This window comes from Bubalus bubalis, chromosome 20 (assembly GCF_019923935.1).
Source record: "Bubalus bubalis isolate 160015118507 breed Murrah chromosome 20, NDDB_SH_1, whole genome shotgun sequence".
NCBI lineage: Eukaryota > Metazoa > Chordata > Mammalia > Artiodactyla > Bovidae > Bubalus > Bubalus bubalis.
In genome coordinates this window covers 44314209-44332917 of record NC_059176.1, presented here as the reverse complement: position 1 = coordinate 44332917, position 18709 = coordinate 44314209, and the positions used below count along the sequence as shown (strand labels likewise).

The 18709-nt window shown below is 45.9% G+C and overlaps 1 long non-coding RNA gene across 1 annotated transcript in view; it reads left to right on the top strand.

The window, feature by feature from the left end:
• The first annotated feature begins 3682 nt into the window (after nt 1–3682).
• The window catches only part of LOC123330803, a 57742-nt gene continuing 42715 nt past the window's right edge, over nt 3683–18709 (top strand). Inside the window, exons 1-2 of the long non-coding RNA XR_006546980.2 lie at nt 3683–4068; nt 4878–4993. This is a non-coding gene — a long non-coding RNA (uncharacterized LOC123330803). The remainder of the gene's footprint in view (nt 4069–4877; nt 4994–18709) is intronic.

Sequence of the window (18709 nt, the reverse complement as noted above, 5' to 3'; positions counted from 1 at the left end):
TTATATAATAACAATGGAAAAACATCGGGTTGTGTAGGAAAAGTTTCTTGTCTCAGTTCTGGTTCTCCCAGAGGTAGATTGTGAGACAGGGTTTGAGGTCAAGTGGTTTATTGGGGGTGTGAAGGAGAATGAGGAGACACAGGGAAGGGAAGTCAGTGAATGAAATGTGTATTATCAACCAGCTACTATTTTGGGGGACAGTGCTTTGCCCCCATAGGGTCACCCTGGGAAACAGTGCAGAATACACTCCTCGGGGTGACCCCCAGCCATGTCTGAGGGTGCTGATGGGGTCGTGCATGAGGTCATGGGCCATTGGCAAGGAGCTTCTGGGGGACAGCCAGTTTTTCTCAGCACTTGCAGCCTGACATAGACAAGGTCCAAGAGCCGCAGACCCAGCCAGTAGATTCTGGCTAGCTCCCTCTCGCTGACCCCAAGAACTGAGGTCTGAGAGCCAGGGCGGGGTGGCACCTGGTTTCAGGTGCAAGACTATGTTTCACAGCAAAGACCTAAATTATGGGCAGGCTTGGATTCCAAAACAGGAAAATAAATGGCAATTCCAGGACTTCCCTGGTGGCTCACTGGTACAGAATCTGCCCTTACTATGCAAGGGACTCGGGTTCCAGCTCTGGTCCAGGAAGATCCCACATGCCTCGGAGCAACCAAGCCGGTGCTCCACAACTACAGAAGCCCTCCCGGCTGTAGGGCCTGTGCTCTGCAAGAAGAGAAGCCACCACCAGGAGAAGACCCTGCACACTGCAACTAGAGAATAGCCCCCACTAGCCACAGCTAGAGAAAAGCCCTCGTAGCAACTAAGACCCAGCACATCCAAAAATAAATAAATATTTTTTTTAAAAAAAAGGAGTCAGCTGAGAACCTTATCTTTCACCACACTACCCCTCCTCCATCTTTCCACTCCCACCACCTTGACTTTCCCTGTATCCTTCAAGTTTGCTTTTTCTCCCTCCAACGACAGGACCTCACACACTCTGTTCGCCAGCCTGGGACACCTTCCTGCCTCTCCTTGCACTTAATTCCAGCTCATGCCTTAGAGGGCTGCTCAGGTGTGGTCTTCCCAGGATGCCTGCTTTGAGCTCCCTGAGCATCTCATCTCCCTGCCTTGAACCCGCGCCACCTCTTCACGTCCTGCTCCTTCAGGATGCTTCCAGGGGAACGTCCACACTTGTCTGATGGATGATGTGTCGGTCCCTTCCAGTGCATCTCCCCCTTAGACTGGAATTCCAACGCAGCGGGACCACAGAGCCCCAGAGCCCAGCACCGCGTCTGGAGCATAACAGACACTCGATAATACTCGTTGCATGACTTCACACAAAGGGGTTTGAAATAACAGTGTGAACGGGAAAGAGGCTAGAAGAAGAGCCATAGCAAAGGGAGCAAGCGTAGGACCAGATGCTCTCCTTGGCTCCCCTTCATCCACCCTCTGGGCCTCTCCACCCCCATTCTGTGTCCTTCCACAGCCAGGAGACGCAGCCCATGCTGGTAGCTCCGCAGCCCATCTGGCTGCAGTGCGATCACTCTGCCCAGGGCTCTGAGGATGCACCTGGTACACTCAGTGACGAAGCGGCTCCAAATCGTACCCAGGCCCTGTGTCCACCCCTCCTCTCCCTCTCCCCGTCCTGGAGGGGAGTTTGCCACTTTCCACTGCCATCTGCTTGGGTGCAGCTCGCCAGGCTCCCCCCGGCAGGAAGCAGTGGTCCCTGGGCCTCTGTGGAACCGGCAGCCAGGGTAGGTGGGCAGAAGGCAAACATGATGGCCTGGGGTTGGGAACATGATCCCAGCTGCTGAGTCCCGCGGAGGACACGGGAGGTGAGCGGGGAATCTCCATGGAAGGCAGGAAGGGGGAACTGGACCAGCTCTGGGGAAAATGGCCAACACTGAAAACTATCACAAGCAATGAGGGATGGTGTCCTGCTGGCACGGGGGTGTCTTGAATCCAGAGGGTGAGAGCAAAGGATGCAGGGATGTCCCTGGTGATCCTGGTGGTCCAAGAGTCATTGCTTCCAATGCAGGGGACCTGGGTTCGATCCCTGCTTGGGGAACTAGATCCCACATGCCAAAACTAAAAATCCGCATGCTGCAGATAAGACCCAGAACCTCCAAATAAATATATGTTTTTTTAAAAAAGAAGGAATGAATCAAGCTAGGACAAGGTGAGGTGTCTGACTCAAAACCCCAGAGGCCAGGTTGACTAGAAAAAAGGGGACTTGTGACTTTGTTAATGTCCGTTAGCAGAACCCTGGGTGGGGTGCTGGATGGCAAGCCATGGTTCAGAGGGCAGCAAGGGAAGGTGAAACACAGAACTCTGCTCCTCCCAGCCTTCCCTGGTAGCTCAGCTGGTAAAGAATCTGCCTGTGATACAAGAGACCTAGGCTCAATCCCCGGGTTGGGAAGATCCTCTAGAGGAGGAAATGGCTACCCACTCCAGTATTCTTGCCTAGAGAATCCCATGGACAGAGGAGCCTGGCAAGCTACAGTCCATGAGTTCGCACAGAGTCGGACAAGACTGAGTGACTAACACTTCACTTACACAATATTCTGGCATGTACTTGAACCAACACCCAAAAGCTTTATTTTAAAGATGTTGTTTGCCTGCCAATAGCATAGGAGTGTTCCATTTTCTCCAGCCCCTGTTACCCTGGTATGGCATCTTAAAACTTAAAAACTGTTACTTGTTGATATGAATATCAATTTCATTTTAGCTCAATTTGAACAGAGAAGCAAAAAAATCAGGAGGCCTATTTGTTCAGGTTTCTTCAGGGAGAAAAATGAAACTATTAGAAGACAAATTGCATGCAGCTTATGGGCTCTTTGAGTCGCTATTGTTTGCAGGAATTTTATATATTTTTTCAAATATGACTTTTCATTCATTTCACAACAAATAACAGAATTATAAGAAACTAATTTGAAATGATGGCTTGTTTCTACCCCAAAAATCTGAATACAAAGGAACCAATGGGAACCACAAATATCAGAGTACAAAGCTTTTAAGAATATTTTAGGTTTGCAAATAATTACTAGTATGCTTGCAATTTCAACAATATATTATTATTCTGATCAAGAATATCCTTTTCCAGGAGGCTTCCAGTGTGCTCATCTGCTGCAAACCTGGGATTCTGGAATCAGGCCACTTCCTGTCTGTCTTTACAGGACACTGGGCTGCACTCTAAGAAACTCCTGGCTCTCCCCTGGATCCTGACCATCATGTGGCCACAGAAGTTGGTAATGTTATTGTTTTGTCTGTTGAGATGTTTGATGACACAGATCCTTTCAGTTTCCTGATGTGGGTGAAGTGTGGAGCCCAGTGATGCTTTCTTCTTCAAGAAACGTACATCCTAGTTCCCACACGAGGGTGAGCCCCCGTCCAATGATGAGAGACCCAGCATGTGGGTGACCTGTGCCTCCTGGGAGACCAGCCCTAAACTCACCTGAACCTGACCAAGTTCTGTCTATATGGTAGGTTTAGACCTCTCCAAGTCCTGTCTACACTGATGCTGTTTAGACAAGACCGTGTGCTTTTTATGAGAACATTTAGGCCTGACTGTTCTGTGTGTCCTGGTACATGGAGACCCGGATGCAGGCCTGGCCTGGCCTCTGTCTGGAAAACTCCGTGCCTTTGTCTGAGCGTCAGTGCTCAGATTTCTGGGCTCTGGAGCTGGGGTGGGCTTCTCTGGGTGACTGTGTTCTTCTCTGAGTGGGGTTCCGTGGCCCTCCTGGGGATCAGTGCTGCGGTCAGGCTCCTAGTCTTTCTCTCCCAGATTCACCTTCCCTGGGGCTCCTGGAGACCCCTCAGGTGGGCTACCTGGTAATCATTCCAATTTTCCAGCACATTCAGGTTGAGTAGGGAGGTAGGTTCATCAGGTGAATTGGTTCCAGGGCACAGGGATCGGGCAAAAAGTCAATGGGCAGCAGGTGAGGCTGCTGCTGTGCTCTCCTTCCAGTCCACTGTCTCCTCCGAAGAGAACAGAGCTGCCCCTCGTCTTTCAGCCCAGCTCTCCCATGTTTTCTCAACGCCTCAGCGGGACAAGAAAGACAGAGCCTGGCAGAAACAAGGTACTATGTTCACCTCTAGCATGAGCTTTCAAACCGGTAAAAAATCATATGGTACCAAGGTGAAAACAGGAGGGGCCTGACTTCTCAGGGACAATTGAGGGAAGACAAAACCAACCCTAGACTTCTTTCTAGGGTCCCCAGAGGTCCCACGGACCTGACTTGTTCATACATTGGGGGCCCACTGACCACAGCCATGGTGTCCTGACTGAGGGCTCGTGTGACCCCAGGTGGGTGGTCTGGGGACTGTGTGAGTCTCACCCCATCTGCTGGGTCAGGGCCACGTGTACAGGGAGACCACACACACAAAGCTAAGAAAAAGGGAAGAATACATGAGAGCTTGTCTTGTGTTTGGACTTCCCTGATAGCTCAGTTGGTAAAAAAAATCCACCTGCGATGCAGGAGACCCCCGTTCAATTCGTGGGTTGGGAAGATCCGCTGGAGAAGGGAAAGGCTACCCGCTCCAGTATCCTGACCTGGAGAATTCCATGCACTGTATAGTCTATGGGATCACAAAGAGTCGGACACAACTGAGTGACTTTCACTTCACTCACTTTTGTTGAGGAATTTATGCTTTACAGTATTCACTTCATACAGGCCTGTGCCTGTTTGCCTCTTTACGCCTGTGAGGTTCACCATCCCTGGGGCTCCTGGAGACTCCTCAGGTGGCTACCTAGTAACTATTCCAATTTTCCAACACGAGCATGGCAAGACGGGAGGCAGGTTTACTTGGTCAGTTGATTGCAGGGCACATGGATCAGGCAAAAGGCCAATGGGCAGCAGGTGAGGTTGCTGCTGTGATCTCCTTCCAGTCGATCATCCCTCTTCAGCAGAGAGCAGACCTCCCCCTCGTCTCCCAGCCCTGCGTCTGGCGTGTTTTCTCAACACCTCAGTGGGACAAGAAAGGACCGAGCCTGCCAGAACCAAGGTAGTGTGTTCAACATTATCATGACAGCTGTAAAAACTGTTAATATCACACAGAACCAAAGGGAGGAGAGGAAGACTTTTCTGGGACAAGTGTGGGGAGAGGAGACCGACCCTGCAGTTCTTTCTGACATCCTAGGAAGTTACAGGAACCCACTTGTTTCCACCTTAGGGGCCCAAGCATCAGAGACACCATGTCCTCCCCAAGGGTCGTGGGCCCAGGTGCAGGATCTGGGGAGGTGGTGTCACCTTGGAGACTGGAAGTGTGTGCCCAGGTGCCGGGGGTTGTGTGGGTCTCAGCCCATCCACATGGGTCAGGATCCTGTGTACACAGAGACCACACATCTGCTCTTTGCCTGCAGTGTGTCTTGTCCCCTCGGAGATTCCCAGCATCTGAAGTGACGGTGTTGCCCTGATTAACCTGTGGTCCTTTTTCTTCACCTTGTGGCATTCACTTGAGTGGGTTGCTTCTGTGTGTGCTGCTGAGTGAAAACCTTTGGAGGTGTCATATTAATATAGCATATCACGTGTACATCCTCTGCAGTATTTATTCTTTGTAGATCTTTTCGATCATGGCCATTGTGACCAGTGTGAGGTGATACCTCATTGTAGTTTTGATTGGCATTGATTTAATAATTACTGATGTGGAGTATCTTTCCATGTGCTTTTATTATTTTATACCTTGTGAGTACAATTTACCTTAGGAGTTCCATTGCATTGTCCTTTTATTTAGACCTTTAATCTATCTGAAGTCTATTTTTGTGTATGGTGTTAGGTTGTAGTCTAATTTCATTCTCATTTTCATGCTAAGGAACCTGCCTGGTGTCCTCCACCGTGGCTGCTCCCAATTTCCATTCCCAGCATCAGTGTGGGAGGGTTCTGTTTCTCTACACCCTCTCCAGGATTTACTGTTTGTAGAGTTTCTGTCTATGGACATTGTGACGGGTGTGAGGTGATAAACCTCGTTGAAGTTTTGATTTGTATTTCTCTCATATTTAGTGATGTTGACATCTTTTCATGTGATTTTTTAAAACAGTGTGAGTTAAACGTACTTATTCAAATTGGCTTCTTGAGTGCCTGCCATATTTTGGATATTTTCCTATGATCTTGCCTAGGACATTTCTTGAAAAGGGTGTCTTTTACTTACAGTTCCCCCGATCTTTTGAATATTAAGTGCCCATGAGCAATGGTTTCCAAGTTGTTGTTATGGGAAGTGGCCACAAGGTGGCAGTATGTCTTTATGCCCAACTCGTTACTGGGGGAACCAGCGCCTTGGGGAAAGTCCTGTTGCTGGATTGTCAGAGTGAAAAGTGCCAGAAGCAACACTTAAGGCTTGTGTCCCATTCTTCTTCCTTCCTTACCCCTGTCCCCTGGACACATTCCAGTTCCTGCAACACCCTCTGGGGAGCGTGCTTTCATCCATAGGTGGGGCAACCCTAAGGTAGGAGGCTGGAGGTGGGAACCCCAACACCAGGAGACATGGAGCTCACGGGGCTTTTCAAAGCTCTTCCAGCTCAGAGCCTCCACATCCTTTGGGTGCAGTAGGTGTAGTTCCACTGCAGGAGGACCTGCTTGGATCTGGAGGTTGTGGGCCCGTGTAGAGGGGAGCAGGCTCACCAGGTCCATGGGGCAGGGCTCATTGGCTGGCACACCCTCCCCAGCTCCCTCAGCCCCGTGGCAGTCCATCCTTGGAAACAAGCCTGCCCAGGCTTCATGGATGTGACAGCAGCCCAGGTCACCAAGGCCTGAGGGGAACAGAGTTGACATTCACTCTGTAATTTGCATCTTGTATTGGTGTATAGGTGACTTACTATACTGTAGGGTATGTTTGTTTTTGCTTTTAGATTTAGGTGAACAGCAACATAATTACTTATGCATAGGTGTGTACACGTCCTTTTTTGGATTCTCTTCCCATATAGTTTACTATGTACTGTTGATTAGGACGGAGAAGGCGATGGCACCCCACTCCAGTACTCTTGCCTGGAAAATCCCATGGATGGAGGAGCCTGGTGGGCTGCAGTCCATGGGGTCGTTAAGAGTCAGACACGACTGAGCGACTTCACTTTCACCTTTCATTTTCATGCATTGGAGAAGGACATGGCAACCCACTCCAGTGTTCTTGCCTAGAGAATCCCAGGGATGGCGGAGCCTGGTGGACTGCCATCTATGGGGTCGCACAGAGTCAGACACGACTGAAGCGACTCAGCAGCAGCAGCAGCAGTTGATTAGGAGTCCTCATTGATTGTTTATAAAGAGAAGGCAATGGCACCCCACTCCAGTACTCTTGCCTGGAAAATCCCATGGACGGAGAAGCCTGGTGGGCTGCGGTCCATGGGGTCAATACGAGTCGGGCACGACTGAGCAATTTCACTTTCACTTTTCACTTTCCTGCATGGGAGAAGGAAATAGCAATCCACTCCAGTGTTCTTACCTGGAGAATTCCCAGGGACGGAGGAGCCTGGTGGGCTTCCGTCTATTGGGTTGCACAGAGTTGGACACAACCGAAGCGACTTAGCAGCAGCAGCAGCAGTAGCAGCAGTACTAACAGATGCTGAGCATCTTTTATGTGCTTCATGGCCATCTCTGTCTTCTTTGCAGAAATGTCCATTTAAATCTTGTTCCACTACTTGGTTGGGTTTTTATTTGATATTGAGGTGCATAAGCTGTTTGTGTGTTTTGGAGATAAATTCCTTGCGGGTGTCTTTGTTTGCAAATATTAGTTCCATTATGAGGGTTGTCTTTTTGTTTTGTTTATGGTTTCCTCTGCTGTTACACTTTTAAGGGTAATTAAGTCCCATTTATTTTGTTTGTTTTTTTTCATGATTCTAAGAGGTGGGTCAGAAAAGAACTTGCTGCATTTTATGTCAAAGTGTGTTATGCTCTTTTCCTCAAGAGTTTCATTGTATCCGTCCTTTTATTTGGATCTTTAATCTATTTGGAGTTTATTTTTGTGTATGCATCAGGGAGTATTCTAATTGCATTCTCATTATCATTTCTTTGAAAACCTGCACACCATTCTCCACAGTAGCTGTTACTAATTTACTTTTTCACTAACAGTGTAGGAGGGTTCCCTTTCTTCCACACTTTTTCTAGCATTTATTGTTTGTCAACTTTTGGATAATGGCGGTTGTGAATCATGTGAGGAAGTACCTCATTAGAGTTTTGATTTGCTTTTCTCTAACATTTGGTGATGGTGACATCTTTTAACATGATTTCTTTAAAGAGTGTGAGTTAAACTTACCACCTGAAATTGGCCACTTGGACACTGGCCTTGTTTTAAATTCTTTTTTGGTGACAACCCCTAGGACATTTCTCTGGGGCAGGTGTTTTTTTTTACTTACAGCCCCTTGATCCTTGTGAATGTTAAATGCCCAGCACCATCGCTTTACATATTGTTACAGAAAAAGGCCGCATAGGACCAACACTTCTTTAAGCCTCACTCTTCTTAATTTTCCTGTAATTCCCTGTTATTTTATATTGGAATATAGGTGAGGAATATTGCACTGTGTATATGAACCCCGTCTCCTCTATGTATTCTTCTGTCCTTCTACAATTAGCTTGCTTTCTTGTCTTGGCTAGTGGGACCGAGATCAAGGGCTACCCATGTCCTTTAATTTTTAGGTTTTCTCTGGATTCTTTCCTAAGTATTGGATTGTTGGGTCCTAAGGTACTTCTGTATAATTTTTCAAATGAACCTCCTTACTGTTCTCCCTATTGGATGAACCTATGTACATTGTGAAGAACGGTGCAGGAGAGTTTCCTTGTCTGCCCACCCTCTCCAGCACATCTGTTTGTAGAGTGTTTGACAATGGCTGTTCTGACCAGTGTGATGTGATACCTCACTGTAGTTTAGATTTCCTTTTCTCTAATATTTAGCAATGTTGACATCTTTTCGTGTGATTTTTTTTTTTAAGGGTGTTTTTGTTTTGTTTTGTTTTGTTAAACTTACCATTTGGAATTGGCTTCATTGATGCCTGCCTTGTTTTAAATTCTTTTTCGATGACCACTCGTAAGACATTGCTCGAGCCTATGTGTTTTTTCTTACGGAGCTTGATCCCTTGTGAATATTAAATGCCCAGTAGCACAGCTCTTGGGCTTCCCTGGTGGCTCAGACAGTAAAGAACCCACCTGCAATGTGGGAGACCTGGGTTCGACCCCTGGGTTGGGAAGATCCCCTGGAGAAGGGCATGGCAATCCACTTCAGTAATCTTGCCAGCTGAATTCCACTGGCAGAGGAGCCTGGTGGGGTCACAATGAGTTGGGCATGATTGAGTGACTAAGCACAGCAGCACAACTCTTCAAGGTGTAATTACAGACAATGGCCACAAGGCGGCAGCACTTCTTCATGCCACACGTTTTTTTTTTTTTTTAATTTCCTTGTTATTTTATATTGGAATAGAGTCAATTTCTGGTGTGGTATTTGTTTCCGGTGAACAGGAATTCAACTTAGTCATATATAGATGTTTATCTATTCTCTTTCGGGTTATTTTTTGCATATAGGTGATTACAGTGTGTTCAATAAACTTCCCTCTGCTTCTCAGTAGTTAATTTTTGATCATCTTTTTTTATATATATTAACGTGTATATGTTGGAGAAGGCAATGGCACCCCACTCCAGTACTCTTGCCTGGAAAATCCCATGGATGGAGGAGTCTAGTAGGCTGCACTCCATGGGGTCACTAAGAGTTGGACACGACTGAGCGACTTCACTCTCACTTTTCACTTTCATGCATTGGAGAAGGAAATGGCAACCCACTCCAGTGTTCTTGCCTGGAGAATCCCAGGGACGGGGGAGCCTGGTGGGCTGCCGTCTATGGGGTCACACAGAGTCAGACACAACTGAAGCGACTTAGCAGCAGCAGCAGCAACATATATATGTCAACTCCAAAGTCCTAATTTCTTGCTCCTTCTTTCTTGCCTCCAATTTCTTGGAGGCTCTGCAGAGGGCAAAGGCACTCTAGATTCTTTGTGGGGGCACCTGTCTGCTACATGCTCCTAGTTCCCTCAGCCCCAGGACACTCCAGCCTTGGGACCCAAGCCAGGCAGGCACCAGGGATGTGACAGCAGCCTAGGTCACTATGGTCTGAGGGGAATAGAGTCAGCATTTTTTTGTTTTTGTTTTTTTCTTTTTTGAAGTTTTTATCCTATAATTTGAACTGGAGTATATAGGTGAATTATAATCTTGTGGCTCTTTTTTTTCTTCCTTTCAATCTAATGTAATTGATTCACTTGTACATAGATGTATACACATTATTTTGGGGGCTTTTTTTGGTATAGATAATTACACAGTGTTGTAAGTTTCCTTGTGTTACACAGTAGGTCCTGGTGACTTCATAAATAGTAGTGTGTATATGTCAGTCTTAAGCAGCTCATTTCCCCCTGCTGCTGCTAAGTTGCTTCAGTCGTGTCCAACTCTGTGCGACCCCATAGACAGCAGCCCACCAGGCCCCGCCGTCCCTGGGATTCTCCAGGCAAGAACACTGGAGTGGGTTGCCATTTCCTTATCCAATGCATGAAAGTGAAAAGTGAAAGTGAAGTCGCTGAGTTGAGTCCCACTCTTAGCGACCCCATGGACTGCGGCCCACCAGGCTCCTCCGTCCATGGGATTTTCCAGGCAAGAGTGCTGGAGTGGAGTGCCATTGCCTTCTCTGCATTTCTCCCTAACCCATAGCTTTCTATATTGGTGAGCAGAAGTTTCTTTTCTAAGTCTGTGAGGCTGTGTCTCTTTAGGAAAAAAGTTCATTTTGATCCAATTTTAGATTACACCTAGAAGTGATATCATATGATGCTTGTCTGTCTCTGTCTCCCTTACTTCACTTGGAATGATCATCTCTACTTTCTTTCCTGTGGCTGAACTTGGCATCATTTCCTACTTCTTTATGGTTGAGAAATACCGCATTGTGTCCATGTACTCCATCATCTGTATGCATTCATCGGTATTTTCTACAATTAGCTTATCTCCCAGACTTGGCTGTTGTACCTTGTGGGCCAAGATTGTAGGGGTGTCTTGTGCATTTTTTAATTTTCTCTGGATTTATGCCCATGCATGGGATTCCTGGGTCCTAAAGTACTTCTGTGTTATTTTTCAAATGAACCTCCGTACTGTTCTCCCTACTGGATGAACCTATGTACATTGCGATCAACAGTTCAGGAGGGTTTCCTTGTCTCTAAACCCTCTCCAGCATTTATTCGTTTCTAAATAATTTTATTTAATCATTTGTCTTTGATTACACTGGGCCTTGGTTGCAGAAATCCAGCTCTCTCTATCTGCAGTGAGTGGGGGCTACTCTCTAGTTCCACTGTCAGAATGAGGCTCCTCACTGTGGTGGCTTCTGGTTGCAGAACGCAGGCTCTAGAGCACCAGGCTCCAGGAGCTGCGGTGGGAGGCCTCAGTAGTTGTAGTTCAGGGGCTCTAAGCGCAGGCTCAGCAGTTGTGGCACATGTGGGCTTAGTGGCCCCACTGATGTGGAATCTTCTGAGACCATGGTTCCAAACTGTGTCTCCTGCATCGGCAAGGGCATTCTTCACACTGCACCACCAGGGAAGTCCTAGCATTTATTCTTTAAAGATGTTTTGAGACAACCATTCTGACCAATGTGACTGCTTAACTCCTTGGACTTTGATTTGTGTTTTTCTAATAATTAATGATGCTGAGCACAGTGTTACGTTCCTAAGTGCAATCTATAAGCCTTTCTCAGGGAAATAACCATTTCAACCTTTGGCCCATTTTGTTCTTGGTTGTATGTATCATTGATATTAAGTTGTGCAAGCTGTTTTTATGTTTTGGAGATGAATACCTTGTGGATATCTTCTTTGGCAAACATTTCCCCTATTCTGAGGATTGTCCTTGTCTTTCTTGAGGGTTTGCTTTAGGTTTGCAAATGCTTTTAATTCAGTCCCAGTATCTGATTTGTGGTTTATTTTTCATTATTCTAAGAGATGGATCCATAAAGACTTGATGCATTTTATGTAAAATTGTGTCTTGTTTGTATTTTCTCAAGGATTTCATAGTATCCATCATTACATTTAGATATTTATATTCTCTGGGGTTTATTTTGTGTTTGGTGTTAGGATGTTTTCTAATTTCATTCTCATTTTCATGGTTGAAGGAATCCTCACAGTGTCCTCCAGAGTGGCTGTTCCCCATTTACATCCCAAGCATCGGTGGAGGAGGGATCCCTTGTCTGCACACCTTCTCTGCACTTATTGTTTGTAGGGTATTTGGCAATGGCCATTCTGAACAGTGTGATGTAATACTTCATTGTAGCTTAGAATTGCATTTCACTAATGTTTAGTGAGTTGGTGATGGACAGGGAGACCTGGTGTGCTGCGATTCATGGGGTCGCAGAGAGTCAGACACGACTGAGTGACTGATCTGATCTGATCTGAATGTTTAGTGATGTTGACATCTTGTGATTTTTTTAAGAGGGTAAATTAAATTTACATCTTTAAATTGGCTTCTTTAATGCCTGCCTTGTTTTGGATTCTTTTTCTATGACAACCCCAAGGACATTTCAGGAGGGCAGGTGTTTTTTACTTACAGCCCCTGGATCCTGGTGAATGTTCAATTCCCACAGCACAGCTCTGCATGGTGTTATTACAGAAAATGGCCACAAGGCGGCAGCACTACTTCATTGCCACATTTTTGTTTTCCCTGTACATTCCTTGTTATTTTCTACTGGCTTAGAGTGGATTTCTGATGTTGTGTTTGTTATAGATGTACAGGAACTCGATTCAGTTACACATGCACATTTATATATTCTCTTTAGGGTTCTTTTTCCCATATAGGTGATTACAGTATGTTCAATCAACTTTCCTAAACTATTCAGTAGGTACTTTTTTATCATCTATTTGATATATATTAGTCAGTGTATGTTAATTCCAATCTCTTAATTTCTCCTGCCTGTATCTGGAGGTTGGGGGCTCTCCAGAGGCAACAGGTACTCCAGGTCCATTTTGGAGACACACTGCCTGCTACGTGCTCCCAGCTCCCTCAGCCCCAGGACACACCAGCCTTGGGACCCAAACCCGTCAGGCTCCAGGGATGTGGCACCAGCCCAGCTCAGTATCTCCTGAGGGGAATAGAGTCAGTATTTCTTTTTAATTTTTTCTGTTCCCATCCCATTATTTGAACTGGTGTATACAGTGAATTACAATCCAGTTGGTGTTTTGTTTTTTCCTTTTTCTTCTACCGCAGATTGTTTCACATCAACACAGGTGTATATAGATTTGTTGGGGTTTTTTTCTTTATAGGTTAATATAATGTGGAGTAAGTTTCCTTGTGATACACGGTGGGCCTTGGTCACTTACTTTATCAATAGTAGTGTGCATATATTAGAATATTATCTGTCCATGCCCCCCATCTTTATATCTTCATGACCAGACATTTCTAAGTCTGTGAGCCTGTGTCTCAGGCAATAAGTTCATCTGTATTCATCTTTAGTTTATACCTAGAAGTGATATCATACCGTGAACTTCCAGATGTTCAAGCTGGATTTAGAAAAGGCAGAGGAGCCAGGGATCAAACTGCCAGCATCCACTGGATAATAGAAAAAGCAAGAGAGTTCCAGAAAAACATCTACTTCTGCTTTATTGGCTATGCCAAAGCCTTTGACTATTTGGATCACAACAAACTGTGGAAAATTCTTAAAGAAATGGGAATACCAGACCACCTGACCTGCCTCCTGAGAAATCTGTGTGCAGGTCAAGAAGCAACAGTTAGAACTAGACATGGGACAACAGACTGGTTCCAAATCGGAAAGGAGTACATCAAGGCTGTATATTGTCACCCTGCTTATTTAACTTCTATGCAAAGTACATCATGAGAAATGCTGGGCTGGATGAAGCACAGGCTGGAATCAGGATTGCCAGGAGAAATATCAATAACATCAGATATGCAGATGACACCACCCTTATGGCAGAAAGCGAAGAAGAACTAAAGAGCCTCTTGATGAAAGTGAAAGAGGAGAGTGAAAAAGTTGGCTTAAAACTCAACATTCAGAAAACGAAGATCATGGCATCTGGTCCTATCACTTCATGGCAAATAGATGGGAAACAATGGAAACAGTGAGAGACTATTTTGGGGGACTCCAAAATCACTGCAGATGGTGACTGCAGCCATGAAATTAAAGGATGCTTGCTCCTTGGAAGAAATTCTATGATCAACCTAGACAGCATGTTAAAAAGCAGCGACATTGCTTTGCCAACAAAGGTCCATCTAGTCAAAGCTATGGTTTTTCCACTAGTCATGTATGGATATGAGATTTGGACTATAAAGAAAGCTGAGGGCTGAAGAATTGATGCTTTTGAACTGTGGTGTTGGAGCAGACTCTTGAGAGTCCCTTGGACTGCAAGATCAAACCAGTTAATCCTAAAGGAAATCAGTCCTGAATATTCATTGGAAGGACTGATGCTGATGCTGAAACTCCAATACTTTTGCCACCTTGTATGAAGAACTGACTCATTGGAAAAGACCCTGATGGGAAAGATTGAAGGCGAGAGGAGAAGGGGACAACAGAGGATGAGATGGCTGGATGACATCACTGGATTGATGGACATGAGTTTGAGTAAACTCTGGGAGTTGGTGATGGACAGGGAAGCCTGGTGTGCTGCAGTCCATGGGGTCACAAGCTGTTGGACATGACTGAGCAACTGAACCAAACTGATATCATATGATACTTGTCTTTCCTTGTCTCCTTCACTTCACTTGGAATGATCATCTCTACTTTCTTTCCTGAAGCCGGCATTATTTCCTACTTCTTTCTGGTTGAGAAATATTCCGTTGTGTACATGGACCCCGTTGTCTGCATCCATTCATCTGTGCTTCTACAATTAGCTTGCTTTCCTGTCTTGGCTGTTATACCTAGTGGGGCCAAAATCGCAGGGCTACCCATCTCTCTTAAAATTTGGGTTGTCTCATGTCCTGACTCCAGCCCAGTCCAGTCACAAGGCACAAGCCTGCTCAGGCTCCAGAAATGGGAGAGCAGCCCAACTCAGGGAGGTCACGGGGGATAAAATAGGCAGTGCTTTCTATTCCTTTTCTTTAGTCTTATGCCTGTGCTGTCTTGGAGTATAGTCAATTTGCAGTTTTGTGCTTGTCTTCAGGGTACAGCCACCTGATTCAGTTATGACATATACAGACAGCTTATCTGTTCTTTTTTGGATTCTGTTGCCATAGAGGTTATGGCAGAAGGTGAGCAAAGTACCCTGTGCTGACACCATCAGGTCCTTCCTGACTATTTATTAGAGATACAGATTTCTATGTATATTTGCAAGGAAGGAAGGAAAGAGATAATCCTTCTGGATTACCTATTACAGATAGAGACTTCTGTGTATATTTTAGCCCTTAGTCCTAATTCATCCTTGCTCTTTCACTTTTTCTTGGAAGTGTCTGATTCTGTTTGAATTCTCAGAGTCACTTTTTTTGTTGTAAATTTGTTCCATTGTATCTCTTTTTGTATTTTTCCCACTGCTGCTGCTACTGCTAAGTCGCTTCAGTTGTGTCTGACTCTGTGCGACCCCATAGACGGCAGCCCACCAGGCTCCCCTGTCCCTGGGATTCTCCAGGCAAGAACACTGGAGTGGGTTGCCATTTCCTTCTCCAATGCATGAAAGTGAAAAGTGAAAGTGAAGTCGTTCAGTCGTGTCCGACTCTTCGCGACCCCATGGACTGCAGCCCACCAGGCCCTTCCGTCCATGGGATTTTCCAGGCAACAAGAGACATCATATCTATTGTCTTTCTCTGTGCAACTGACTTCAATTAGTCTATGATTCTCCAAGTTCGATCCTTGTGACAATTAGTGGCATAATTTCAGTGGCCATTTTTTCATGACTGAGTAATAGTCCTTTGTATGTATGTACCACATCATCTTTAACCTTTAGTCTATCAGGTGACATCTGGCTGGTTCTGTGTCTTGGCTCTGGGAAGCAGTGTTGTAGTGAGTGATGGGGTGCCTGTGTCTTTTTCATTGATGGTTTTCTCAGGATACAGGCCCAGGTGTGGGTATGTCAGACAATGGGCTGAGCCCTTTTGAGACTTTAGTTTCTGGCCTAAGGAGATTGTCCTTTCTAGGGGCTGTTTCCACTGTCCATTCACACTGACCATGTAGGGAGGTTTCCTCTCTGTCCGGCTCTCTGCTGCATTTATTATTTGTAGATTTGTGAGGATGACCATTCTGACAGGTGGGGTTTGATTTCTTATCGTCTTTTAGATTGGCATTCCTCCTGTAATAATTAGGGATGTTGAGCATCTTGTCCTGTAGTCATTTGGGGGTTTTCTTCCTTTTTTCTTTTGCATGAATGATGTGAGGAAAATTTACCTGTTGCAATTGGCTTCTTAAAAGTTGGTTGTGTTTGGAATTTATTTCTGCAATACCCAACACAGGACGTTTCCTGAGGGCAGCTGTCATTAACAGCCCCGCAGGCCTTGTGAATTGGAGGTGCCAATAAGCACCAATGATTAAGTTGTAGTTATAGGAAATGTCCACAAGGCGGCAGGACTTCTTCATGTCCAACTCGGGTTCCTCCCGGAACCAGAACCTTTAGGGAAAAGTCTACTTCCTGGGCTGTGAATTAGAGTGGAATGTTCCTGAGCAAACACCCAAGGTCTTGTGTGTTATTACTTCTTCCTCCTAAAGCTTTACCCTTCCCCTCCAGACCCATCACAGCCTGGGGCATGGCTCCCTGCTGAGGTGCCTAGGAGGCTGCACTCTCAGGAAAGAGGATTGATTTGGGAACCCCAGTACCAATAGACCTGGAGTCTAGGTTACTTTTCGAAGCTCAAGGTCAGAGGGTCAGACATCCATCCTTTGGTTGAACTAGGATGTGTGGTCGCAGCCAGACAGCACAGGTTAAAGGGGGGCTCAATTAAGGACACCCAGCACAGCTGTCGGAGAAGGCAATGGCACCCCACTCCAGTGCTCTTGCCTGGAAAATCCCATGGGTGGAGAAGCCTGGTAGGCTGCAGTCCATGGGGTCGCTAGGAGTCAGACACGACTGAGCGACTTCACTTTCACTTTTCACTTTCATGCACTGGAGAAGGAAATGGCAACCCACTCCAGTGTTCTTGCCTGAAGAATCCCAGGGACGGGGAGCCTGGTGGGCTGCCGTCTCTGGGGTCGCACAGAGTCGGAAACAACTGAAGTGACTTAGCAGCAGTAGCAGCAGCACGGCTGTTCGGTCCCACTCCAGGCCAGTCATGGGATCCAAGGCTGCTCAGACTCCAGGGATGGGAGAGCAGCCCAAGTCAGGGAGTGAGTGGAAATTACTAGGCTTTGATTTCCTTTGCTTTTCTTTAATGGCAGTGCTATATGGGAATATAGTTGATTTGCCGTTTGATGCTTGTCATCAGTATACAGCTTGCAAAGTTCACTGTGGTGAATGTTAGGTGTTTGTGCAGTATCTGAAATACAGATTCTGTGTAAATGTGGAAGAATGAAGGAAGGAGCTAATCCTTGTGGACTACCTATTACAGATACAGCTTTTTGGGTGTATCTTAGTATCAACCTCCCAATTCATCCCTGACTTTTCCTTTCTTTTTTTTAATTCTTTGTGTTTCAGTCCTCAGAGTCTCTTTTTGTGTTTTAAGTTACTTCCTTTTTAAAATTTTGCCTACAAGAGACACCTGCTAGTTGCTTCCTCTATTGCTGACTTCACTTAGTGTATGATCCTCCAAAGTCCATCCTAGTGGGACCATTGGCAGAATTTCATAATTTCAGTGGTGGTTTTTCATGTCTGAGTAAAGTCCATTGTATACATGTACATTTCTTTAGGATTTAATGTGTCTGTGGACCATTTCTTGGGTCTGTGCCTTGGTTATTGGAAGTAGCACTGCAGTGAACGTCGGGGTGCATGTGTCATTTTGCATGACGGTTTTTTGTAATATAGGCCCAGGTGTGGGTATTAGAATGCTAGGTTTAGCTGTCTTGAAATTTTTTCTTCTGGCCTATGGAGGCTGTCCTCTCCAGGGGCTGTTGCCTATGTCCATTCCCATGGGACTTGTATGGGGATTCCATCATCATCTGGCTCTCTTCCCCCATTTCCTGTTTGCAGACAGTTAGGATTCCAGTTCTGTCATATGGAACCTGATTTCTTATTTTTGATTAGCGTTCCTCCTGTAATAATTAGGGAGGCTGAGCATCTTACCCTGAGGCCTTTTCTTTCTTTTTTTTTCCTTAAAGAGTGTAAGGAATATTTAACTTTGCAACTGGCTTCTTGAAAGTCAGTTGTGTTTGAAATTGAGTTCAGCAATACCCACCCCATTAACAGCCCCAGTGGCCTTGTAAATTGGAGGTGCCAGTAAGTACTGGTGGCCAAGTTGTAGTTACAGGAAATGTCCACAAAGCAGCAGAGTTTCTCCATGCCCAGCTCTTGTTCCACCTGCAACCAGAGCCTTAGGGAAAGTGGGCTTCCTGGGCTATGAGTTATAGTGGAACACACCTGAGCAAACATCTAAGGGCTTGTGTCTCACACACCCTTCTTTCCCCTAAAGTTTCACCCCTCCCCGCTAGGCTTCTGTATCTGGGACTCTGCTCCCTGCTGATGTCCTAGGAGGCTGCACTCTCAGGAAGGAGGCTTCAGATGGGGACCCCAGCACCAGGGGACCTGGATACTTGGTGACTTCACCCTAGTCCTCAAGGCCAGACGGTTGGACCATCATCTTTGGTATGCACTAGGAGTTCTGGTCCTAGCCAGGGCAAATCAGACACAATAGGATTAAGATA